Raw genomic sequence first — 12,849 nt, 5'->3', positions numbered from 1 at the left:
ATACTTATTCAAGATGTGTGAAAAAGAGCAGGTTTTAATAGGAAAAAAAAAAAAGTACTGTTTTTTGCCATTTAGTTTTTTTTAGTTGAAATGAACACAAATCTTGATGAACTATAGATGAAACAGAGTAAAAGAAACAGCTGAAAGAGACTCTTTTGAGTCTCATATTTAATATACCTCTGGTGATTGTAATTTGAGTTCATCAAGTGTTATTGATATATAGTAAACTAATATACAACATTAAAATATCTAAAATGATATGCTAAATATTAAATTTGAAAAGCATATCAATTTTGTGATGTCACTCTTTTCAAGGCTCAGACCTATCAAATAATGTAATAATAATTGCATCGTAATTAAATCCCCATGTTTTTGCCTTTGAGCTAAAATGTATGGTACATTCAAAGAACTATTTATTCTTTCTCTAGAGCCAGAATGTGTTGTACTTGGTAGGTTCTGGTTTCTGGGTTGAACTGTATCTCCAAAAAAGAAATGCTGAAATCTGAAGCCCTAGTACCTATGAATGTGGCCTTATTTGGAAATAGGGTGTTTGCAGCTGGAATCAAGTTAAGATGAGTTTTTTTGGGTGGGATCTAATTCAATATTACTAGTATCTTCCTAGGAAGAGGAGAAGACAGAGATACACAAAAATAAGGTGGTCATGTGACAACAGAGACAGAAAATGGAGTGATGCATCTACCAACCAAGGAGCAGCAAGAACTGCAGGCAAACTGCCAGACACTAAGAAGAGTCAAGGGGCCCGGAGTGGTGGCTTACGCCTGTGATCCTAGCACTTTGGGAGGACAAGGCGAGTGGATGATTTAAGGTCAGCAGTTCGAGACAAGCCTGGTCAATATGGTGAAACCCCAGCTCTAATAAAAATACAAAAATTTTCTGGGCATGTTAGCAGGTGCCTGTAATCCCAGCTACCCAGGAGGCTGAGGCAGGAGAATTGCTGGAACTCTGGAGGCAGAGGCTGCAATGAGCCGAGATTGCACTGCACTCCAGCCCGGGTGACAGAGAGAGACGCCATCTCAAAAAAAAAAAAAAAAAAGAAAGAAAGAAAAAAGAAATAGAAGAAGAGGCAATGAAGGATTCCCTCTGACCACCTTCAGAAGGAGCATGACCCTCCTGACACCTTGATTTCCGACTTCTACCTTCCAGAATTGCAAGGCAATACAGTTCTCTTGTAATCCACTCAGTTTGTAGTATTTTGTCACAGCAGCCCTAAGAATCTAAAACAGTCGTGAAACCTTTAGAATGTTTCCCCTGGCAATTATTGGGGTTCTTGTTTGGCAAAGAAAAATGGCTCAGCTTTATTTGAATTCCACTCAGACTCATGTTTCAGAATAAAGATCAGTGTCTGGACTCTCTGAATGCTTGATTGCTTTCATGTCAGGAAAAAAACTCAGTATTTTCAGAAGATAAATTAACTGTGATTTTCCTTTTTTTAAAGAAAAAAATCACTTTTACTGCACTTAAAAAAAAAAAAAACATGAATAATTCAGTTCAGATTCAGCTAGAACTGGATGGAGTCCAAGCACACTCAAAACCGCTGTGCATCTTTTGATCTTTTGTTGTGAGCTCCACACTCATCTTTGTACCCTGTTAAGTCCAGCAAAATCAGCTATGCAAAGATCCTGTACTTCTAGGTGACATGTATCTTATGCTAGAGAAAAGTGTGTCAAATTTTGCATAAATTATGTCAAAACTGAAACTTGCATGAGCTAATTTATTTATATCATGAATATCATTCTAATATGATTTATCCTTCACATGTTTCCAAGCCTACAGAATTTTTTGTTCCATTCAAAGACTTTTAGAGTTAGAAGAATAGGTCATGGATGTACTTACAAATCAATAGTTTGATTGGGAACCTGTTAAATCTTTTGTTCTGTGCTGTTTAAGATATAGATCACATAATACATCATAATTTCCTTTCTTAGACAGCTTAAATGTAGTAGAATATATAAAACTGTTAAGTATGTGTTTAATATACTAAGAGTATCAATATGTGAAGTTCCCAGGACCTGAAAAAACATTTGAAATCTTAGATTTGTTAGCGATAGTGTACAGGAGTCAATACCTACTGACACATGAGAGCTGATTATTTAATTCCCAGAAATTCTGCAAGGTTATTGTAAAACACAGACTTTATTAAGAGTTGATTACATACACACACACACATATATATACAAAACACTTATAAAAAACATAGTAATGAATACTCAAAACTCATTTTCCTCATTATTTCATTACATTTTGCTCTTACCTGTCTTTTTGAGGTTGAGATATATATATATATATATTCTACATGACAGAAATACATAATGGCGTGCTATTTTGTGTCTCTTGCCAAATTTGCCCACTATTTACTGGCTTGAAATTAAGCATGCCGGGAGTATTTAGCAGCACAGAAATGGAAAAACTTTACTAATCTGATTTTGCTTTTCCTCAGAGAGCCAGATGTTGAACATAAATCAACCCACCACTGTTTAAGGTGTGCTGAATTTCTTAGCTTCATTGGACATTGCTTATCTTTTACTCCTTTTAAAATCTCTTTCTTCACTTGGTGTCTATGGTATCTCACATCCCTAGCTTTCTTCCTGTCTCTATAGATGCTCCTTTTAAAATGTTGTTTACAGACTACTGAAAATGAAATATTGGCCTCAGTTGTGGCATTTCTCTCTGCTCCTACTTAGTGTATGTGATTTCAACCATTCCCATGGTTTTAAGTGCTGTCTATGTGCTGATCACTTCCAGATTTATATCTCCGTCTCAAACTTCTGCTCTGAAATCCATAAACCCATACTGATGGATTTCTGTAATTGACATTTTCATGTGTATGGTTTACATCACGGTTCTCAAATGAGCTTTTGTCAAAATCACCTAGGGTGTTTGTTTAAAATCAAATTGCTGACTTCACCCCTCAGAACTTCGGATTCATTAGTTCTGGTGTGGGGTCTGAGAATATTCGTTTCTAACAATTTTCCTTCCCAGGTAACGCTGACGATCCAAGGACCTCATTTTTAAACATCACTTGTTTACAAATATCTAAAGCCTATCATTCAAAATTTATCTATTGATTTCTCCAGTTATCCAGAAGTTTTATTTTTATGAAACATAGTAAATGTTAATGCATTTTTTCCACCACTTTAGCTAGTACCATGTTAGTAAAAGCCTCCATCAAATTTCAACTGAGACAACAGCAATGATGATATTATTGAACTTTCTGTTTCTAATTTTGCCCTCTGCCAATAATGTTTCATTCACAGCCAACATAGGCTTTTAAAAACATATATCAGAATTTTACTTATATTTCCAAAACTTCTCATTATATTTTAAACAAAATCTACAAAAATGTCCATATCCTCACTCTATTTACCTCTGAGGTATCATTTTCTTCTATTTCTTCATTCCTTCACATGGCTTCCAATAAGCTCTTTGAACCTGCTAAGCATCTTCCCACATTGTTACCAACTGAATGTTTGTGTTCCTGCCAGATTCATATGTTGAAGTCATAGTCTCCAGAATAATGGTATCTGGAGGTGGAGTTTTTGAAAGGTGATTAGGCTTACATTAGGTCCCAGGTTGGAACCCATTTGAGGAATGAGAGCCCTTAATAGGAAAAGGAGAGAGGCTGGGCACAATGACTCAGGCCTGTAATCCAAGCATTTTGGGAAGCTGAGGCAGGTGTATCATTTAAGGTCAGGGTTTGAGACTAGCCTGGCCAACATGGTGAAACCCTGTACCTACTAAAAATACAAGAAAATTAGCTGGATGTGGTAGCACATACCTGTAATCCAACTACTCAGGAGGCTGAGGCATGAGAATCATTTGAACCTGGGAGGTGGAGCTTGCAGTGAGCTGAGATCACACCACTGCATTCCAGCCTGGGTGACAGAATGAGACTCCATCTCAAAAAAAAAAAAACATCTGTTATTTAAGCCACCCAGTTTATGGTGTCTTGATACAGCAGCCTGAGCAAACAAACATACCAAGTAAGGATTTTCCCACAGACGGTTTCTTCTCTTTGTGTAGGGATCTTGTAAGTATTGCAATATTTTAAGTGACACTTTTAAAATAATCACAGACTAGTCTTACATTCAGTAAAATTTAAGTGTTATCTTTCTATGATATATGAAAGACTAATTATTAGTTTAATGTAAAAATTATGTTTCATTTTAAAATGCAAATTGAACTAGAAAGATAATGAAGCTTTTTGATTTGTAATGACAAAATAAAGGCAAATTCAAATCTCCCCCTTCCCCATGGACAGTAAGTTTGATGAGAGAGAAGGAAAATTGAAAGAATAAATTATACGCTAATAACCGTATTTTCTTTTTTTTTTTTTTTTATACTTTAAGTTCTAGGGTACATGTGCATAACGTGCAGGTTTGTTACATATGTATACTTGTGCCATGTTGGTGTGCTGCACCCATCAACTCGTCAGCACCCATCAATTCATCATTTATATCAGGTATAACTCCCAGTGCAATCCCTCCCCCCTCCCCCCTCCTCATGATAGGCCCCGGTGTGTGATGTTCCCCTTCCCGAGTCCAAGTGATCTCATTGTTCAGTTCCCACCTATGAGTGAGAACATGCAGTGTTTGATTTTCTGTTCTTGTGATAGTTTGCTAAGAATGATGGTTTCCAGCTGCATCCATGTCCCTACAAAGGACGCAAACTCATCCTTTTTTATGGCTGCATAGTATTCCATGGTGTATATGTGCTACATTTTCTTAATCCAGTCTGTCACAGATGGACATTTGGGTTGATTCCAAGTCTTTGCTATTGTGAATAGTGCCGCAATAGACATACGTGTGCATGTGTCTTTATAGCAGCATGATTTACAATCCTTTGGGTATATACACAGTAGTGGGATGGCTGGGTCATATGGTACATCTAGTTCTAGATCCTTGAGGAATCCCCATACTGTTTTCCATAATGGTTGAACTAGTTTACAATCCCACCAACAGTGTAAAAGTATTCCTATTTCTCCACATCCTCTCCAACACCTGTTGTTTCCTGACTTTTTAATGATTGCCATTCTAACTGGTGTGAGATGGTATCTCATTGTGCTTTTGATTTACATTTCTCTGATGGCCAGTGATGATGAGCATTTTTTCATGTGTCTGTTGGCTGTATGATGTCTTCTTTAGAGAAATGTCTGATCATATCCTTTGCCTACTTTTTGATGGGGTTGTTTGTTTTTTTCTTGTATATTTGTTTGAGCTCTTTGTAGATTCTGGATATTAGCCCTTTGTCAGATGAGTAGGTTGCAAAAATTTTCTCCCATTCTGTAGGTTGCCTGTTCACTCTGATGGTAGTTTCTTTTGCTGTGCAGAAGCTCTTTAGTTTAATTAGATCCCATTTGTCAATTTTGGCTTTTGCTGCCGTTGCTTTTGGTGTTTTAGACATGAAGTCCTTGCCCATGCCTATGTCCTGAATGGTACTACCTAGGTTTTCTTCTAGGGTTTTTATGATATTAGGTCTAACATTTAAGTCTCTAATCCATCTTGAATTAATTTTCGTATAAGGGGTAAGGAAAGGATCCAGTTTCAGCTTTCTACTTATGGCTAGCCAATTTTCCCAGCACCATTTATTAAATAGGGAATCCTTTCCCCATTTCTTGTTTTTGTCAGGTTTGTCAAAGATCAGATGGCTGTAGATGTGTGGTATTATTTCTGAGGACTCTGTTCTGTTCCATTGGTCTGTATCTCTGTTGTGGTACCAGTACCATGCTGTTTTGGTTACTGTAGCCTTGTAGTATAGTTTGAAGTCAGGTAGCGTGACGCCTCCAGCTTTGTCCTTTTGACGTAGGATTGTCTTGGCAATGCGTGCTCTTTTTTGGTTCCATATGAACTTTAAAGCAGTTTTTTCCAATTCTGTGAAGAAACTCATTGGTAGCTTGATGGGGATGGCATTGAATCTATAAATAACCTTGGGCAGTATGGCCATTTTCATGATATTGATTCTTCCTATCCATGAGCATGGTATGTTCTTCCATTTGTTTGTGTCCTCTTTGATTTCACTGAGCAGTGGTTTGTAGTTCTCCTTGAAGAGGTCCTTGACATCCCTTGTAAGTTGGATTCCTAGATATTTGATTCTCTTTGAAGCAATTGTGAATGGAAGTTCATTCCTGATTTGGCTCTCTGTTTATCTGTTACTGGTGTATAAGAATGCTTGTGATTTTTGTACATTAATTTTTTATCCTGAGACTTTGCTGAAGTTGCTTATCAGCTGAAGGAGATTTTGGGCTGAGACAATGGGGTTTTCTAAATATACAATCATGTCATCTGCAAACAGGGACAATTTGACTTCTTCTTTTCCTAACTGAATACCCTTTATTTCTTTCTCTTGCCTGATTGCCCTAGCCAGAACTTCCAACACAAGAAACCAAACAAATTTACAAGAAAAAAACAAACAACCCCATCAAAAAGTGGGCAAAGGATATGAAAAGACATTTCTCAAAAGAAGATATTCATACAGCCAACAGACACATGAAAAAATGCTCATCATCACTTGCCATCAGAGAAATGCAAATCAAAAGCACAATGAGATACCATCTCACACCAGTTAGAATGGCAATCATTAAAAAGTCAGGAAACAACAGGTGCTGGAGAGGATGTGGAGAAATAGGAACACTTTTACACTATTGGTGGGATTGTAAACTAGTTCAACCATTATGGAAAACAGTATGGCGATTCCTCAAGGATCTAGAACTAGATGTACCATATGACCCAGCCATCCCATTACTGGGTATATACCCAAAGGATTATAAATCATGCTGCTATAAAGACACATGCACACGTATGTCTATTGCGTCACTATTCACAATAGCATAGACTTGGAATCAACCCAAATGTCCATCTGTGACAGACTGTATTAAGAAAATGTGGCACGTATACACCATGGAATACTATGCAGCCATCAAAAAGGATGAGTTTGCGTCCTTTGTAGGGACATGGATGCAGCTGGAAACCATCATTCTTAGCAAACCATCACAAGAACAGAAAACCAAACACCGCATGTTCTCACTCATAGGTGGGAACTGAACAATGAGATCACTTGGACTCGGGAAGGGGAACATCACACACCGGGGCCTATCATGAGGAGGGGGGAGGGGGGAGGGATTGCATTGGGGAGTTATACCTGATATAAATGACGAATTGATGGGTGCTGACGAGTTGATGGGTGCAGCACACCAACATGGCACAAGTAGACATATGTAACAAACCTGCACGTTATGCACATATACCCTAGAACTTATAGTATAACAAAAGAAAAAAGAAAAAAAAAATGACAAGACATGGAATTTAGTATCCATCAGTATGTATGTATATTTATACATATTTCAGAATCTGGTATAGTAGTAAGTTCTTTTCAATAAATAATTTGGATCTTAGCTTTCCAGTCACATAGTAATACTGTAATTCCTGACCCTTGTTTTTTGAGTGACTCTGTGACTAGTTTTGGTCACTGAACTGAAACCAGAAGTAAAACCTGCCATTTTGGGCCCAAAACATTTTATTGTCAACATTAGCACTGTTGGAGCTCCCTTTACACTCTGTCACAAAAACTGCAATGGTGGAAATTATGTCTGTTTAATCAGTCTTGGTCCCAGTACAAAAAGATTTTGCGTACAGTCCTCAGCAGGCATGCGAGGGAACAAGTGAGAAATAAGCCTGTGCATTTATAAACCACTAAGCATTTGGTGATGTTTGTTACCACGGCTTGACCTAGATTAACCTGGCTTATACAATATGAGGAGACACAAGAGTATTTTATTAGAGACAGGAGAGCAACAACAGCAGTACTAATGAACTATTTCTGGAAAATGAATTGTATATATTTTTCTTTTTATAGATATGCAGCCCCAGTTGTAGGTGACTATATGCTATGTTGCCGTTTTCACTTCTCATATACAAAAATGTTTAGTGTGTATATAACTACCTGATAAACACCAAATATTGTACCTTCTTTCAAAGAGGTCATGTACAGGAGATTTAACATTATCTTCTCTGTTGTTACCATACCTAATTTATCATAGATATTCTAGAATGGGTGTAATGAATTTTTATTGTTAAGAGTTTTATTTTGTTTTTAATTGATGCATAAAAATGTACATATTTATAGGGTACAATGTGATGTTTTCATACATGTATACATTGTGTAATGATCAAATCAGAATAATTAGCATATCTATCACCTTAGATATTTATCAATTCTTTGCAGTGAGAGCACTCAAAATCCTCTCTTCTTGCTATTTTGAAATATGCAATACATTATTTGCATATACTATACACTATATTGCATATGCAATACACTATAGCCACCCTACTGTGCAACAGAACACCAGGACCTATTCCTCCTAGCAAAGTGTAACTTTGTACCTATTAACCAACCTCTCTCATAAGCCTACCTCCCTACCCCTGCTTCTGGTAACCACTATTTAATGCTCTACTTCTATGGGGTCATCATTTACAGATTTTACAAATGAGATCATGTGGTATTTGTCCTTCTGTGCTTGTCTTATTTCACTTAATATAATGGCTTCTAGATGCATCTGTGTTGACACAAACAATAGAATTTCATTCTATTTTATGACTGAATAGCATTCCATTGTGCATACATACAACATGTTTTTATACCTTTATCCACTGGTGAACACTTAGGTTGATCTCATTTTTTGGTTATTGTGAAGACTGCTGAAATAAATACAGGACTACAAACATTTCTTTGAAATACTGGTCTCATTTCCTTTATAAAAATACCCAGGAGTGAAATTGTGGGATCATATGGTAATTTTATTTTTAGTTTTTTAAGAAACCTCCATACTGGTTTTGATAGTGACTGTACTAATTTACATTCCCATCAACAGTGTATGAGAGTTCCCCCTTTTCACGTCTTTGCCAGCATTTGGTATTTGCCTATTTTTGCTTCAGTTGCTGGTGTTTTTGAGTTCCTATCTAAAAAAAACCCTTACCCAGTCCCATGCTATAAAGAATTTCTCCCATGTTTTCTTCTAGCAGTTTCACAGTTTTGGATCTTAAATTTAAATTTGTAATCAATTTTGAGTTGAATTTTGTATATGGTGAGAAACAGAGATCTAGTTTCATTCTTCTGCATGTGGGTGAAAATTTTTCTCAGAACCATTTATTGAAGAGACTATTGTTTCCCTGTAGTGTGTTCCTGGAAACTTTGTCAAAAATCATTTGGCTGTAAATGCGTAAATATATTTCTGAGTTCTTTATTCTGTTCCATTGGTCTATGTGTCTGTTTTTATGCCAGGATTATGCTGTTTTGATTGCTATAGCTTTGTAGTATATTTTGAAGTCAGGTAGTGAAATGCCTCCAGCTTTGCTCTTTTGTTCTCAAGGTTGTTTTGGTTCCTTGTGATATTTTGTGGTTCCACAGAAATTTTTGGACATTTTTCTGTTTTGTGAACAATTTTATTGACATTTTAATAGGGATTGTGTTGTACCTCTATATCACTTTGGATATTATGGATATTTTAACAATATTAATTCTTCCAGTTTATAAATGGGGAATGTATTTCCATTTATTTGTGTTCTCTTCATTTTATTTTTTCAATGTTTTATCATTTGCATTGTAGTGATATTTCACCTCCTTGGTTAAATGCATTCTAGGTAAATTTTTGTGTAGATATTATAAGTGAGATTGTTTTCTTAATTACTTGTTCAGATAGTTGACTGGTGATATACAAAAATGCTATTGATTTTTATATGTTGATGTTGTGTCCTGCAAGTTGACCAAAGTCATATCATTTCTATTAGTGGAGTCTGCACTACTTCATTGGTGGAGTCTTTAGGGTTTTATATATACAAGATCATGCCATCTGCCAACAGGGACAATTTGACTTTCTCCTTTCCAATTTAGAACTTCTTTATTTCATCCTCTTGCCTAATTACTCTGGCTAGGACTTCCAGTACAATGTTGAATGGAAATGTTGAAAGTAGGCATCCTTGTCTCATTCCAGATCTTCGAGAAAAACTTTCAACTTTTCCTCACCCAGTATGATGGTAACTATGGTTTTGTCATATGTGGCCTTTATTATGTTGAGGTACATTCCTTCTATACCTAATTTGTTGAGGGCTTTTATTGATGTTGAAGTTTACTAAATGCTTTCTCTGCATCTATTGAAATGATTTTATGGTTTTTGTTCTTGATTCTATTGAGGTGCTGGATCATGTGTATTGATTTGCATATAGAGAACCATCCTCGCATCCCTGGGATAAATCTTGGTTGGTCATAGTAATATTAAAGACTTGTTTTAAATAACTGGGCAGACGTTTATTGATTCAAAATAAATTTAATGTGCTTGTTTTAATTAGATAGAACTTAAATTTTATATTTTATTAAATAATTTATGATTCATTCATTTGATCCCTTATTCCATATGTATTAGACATCCACCATACACCAAGCCCTGTTCTAAACACTGGGAGTGAAAGAGTGAACATGATCATGTCCCTGTCCTCATGAAGCACAAGTGGATATTTCACAAGAAACATAATACAGTAATAAGTGCAATGCATAGAATGAAAATAGAGCAATGTAACAGAGAATTACTAGGTAGTTACTTTAAGGGGGAATGATAGTTAAATGCTTTGAGAATGTGAATTGGATCTGAGATCTAAAAGACCAAAACGAAAAAGGCATGTTAAGCTTAGTCAAAGAGCATTCCAGTCTGAAGAAGATAATCTAGTTCCTAAGAAGGGTCCTCAGGAAAAAAAAAAAAAAAAAAAAAAGGAGCTTGTTAGATGATTCTAGAAACCTGGAGACAGGAGAATTTTGGCAGGGAATTCTACCTGTGGTAAGCAGATCTTCAGGTTCCAAGATTGGTAAAACGGGCTTTCTTAGCCAGGGCCAGATTGGATTTTATTTGTAGAAGAATAAAAACTATTAGATAATTTGAAGCAGAGCAAATACAACCTTTAATGTATGTTTTAAAGTATTAAAGAATTCTTTGTTCTGCTGGGCAACAAGGGGAAAGGATTTAGGTAAGATGACAAATTTAAAAATTATTGTAGTAGTCCAAGTGCAAGATTATAGTAGTACTAAGAAAGAGGGAAACATTGACCACAGTGAGACTATTATATTAAATTTGGGGTTGGAAAATATGCTAAAATAAATCAATATGAATGATAAAAGATGAATAAAAAAAGTCATATTTTTGGCTTCAGCAACTGGATAAAGGGGAGGTCCTTTTTGAAGATGGAGAAGACTTAATAAACAGACTTTAGAAGAAAGTCTGTTTCTCTTTTGATCATGGCAATTTTTTAGCTTGTAGGTGTTTATTAATATGGAGATATTAAATATAAATCAAATACTTCATGTATGGCAGGAACATGCTACATATCTTGTGGCCACTAACTCTGAAGGTCACTTAGCTTGGAAGGGCTAAAACATAATGCAGGCTTCACTTACAAAGTTGTTATTCCTTTATTTCAATGAGCTATAATATAGGTTAATGCAGTTTTCAAGAGAAGAGATTTCAGAAGTCATAGAAATAATAATTGCAAAATATCACAGACCATCTTCTGGAATTAAAGAGGAAGTTGCTAAGAATGTTTATTGTATTTTTAAGGGAATTAGTATTGTAATTTTATTGTTTTATAATCAGGCAGTCTTGTAGACATTTAAAAATACATAAATGAAATCACTATGAGGAAAAAAGGAGGGGTTGGCAGTAAAATAATACTGCAACACTGTTCATATCAATAAATGCAGATGAATGTGTTGGGGTTTTCAGGTAGCATTAGCTCTTCTCTGGTATGATACTGTCAATATTTTCTATTTTACAGAAGTAATTTATATTCCATATTATCTACTGCATATAAAAAAGAGCAAGTCCATGTAACGGATATAAAATAAGTGCTCTTTCTATTTAACCATTCTAGTGTTTCTGAATTAATGTGGATGAAAAGGTTGAGTACAAATTTAATTACAATCAATTTTCAAATTGTCTCATTTGAATATAACAAATCACATCATTTTCAAAGTTATCTTCTGACTATGCATCTTTAGTTTCAGAGTTGAAAGTAGCATTGGGACTATACACTCTGTAAAATCTTAGGAGTCTGTAGACACCTAAGAAAAATATTATTTTTGAAAAATACTTTTTATCTAAATAAAATTGATATGACATTCCCACTCTTTCAGCTCAATGTATCTGAAACATTCAGAGAAAACACCGAATCCTCCCAGGATCTGCGTATATCTTTTGTCAAGGGAGTTAATGGGGTGAGAAATGAAAGGAGAAATGATGTGTTGTGCCTCCTGTAAAGAGACACTCACATCGCATCAAAACAAGGAGTTTCAGATTTCCTTAACTTGTATATGAAAATGATGTGCAGTTGTGCTCAAGGGTATTGGAAACTGTTGTTCGTTCTGTCAATACTACTTATTTCTTATCAAGCCTTATGTTGGATTTCAGTACAAAATACACAGTACCAGTGAAAGGTTCATTTCATAACAGCTGAACAAAAAAATTAACAAAGCAATTAATGTATTCAAGACATTATATATATAAATATATATCATATGATATATAAACATATATATCATGTATATATCATATATATATCATGTATATATCATATATATTTATATATCATATATATCATATATTTATATGTATATAAAATAAACTGAAGGTCTTTGTTCCCTTTTCTCTTTATTGGTTCTTTTTAAAGTGTGCTTTTTGTTTTGTGCTTTTTATTATTACATGAAGACATTAAAGGTGGATAAGGATTCTTGTTGTGACACTAACATAATTGCACTTAGTTTTCATTGGCATTTCTTGAGAAAATAATAATCATA

This window comes from Trachypithecus francoisi, unplaced genomic scaffold (assembly GCF_009764315.1).
Source record: "Trachypithecus francoisi isolate TF-2019V2 unplaced genomic scaffold, Tfra_2.0 Lachesis_group2, whole genome shotgun sequence".
Taxonomy (NCBI): Eukaryota; Metazoa; Chordata; class Mammalia; order Primates; family Cercopithecidae; genus Trachypithecus; species Trachypithecus francoisi.
The sequence above is the reverse complement of the archived record's forward strand: the minus strand, read 5'-3'. Positions refer to the sequence as shown.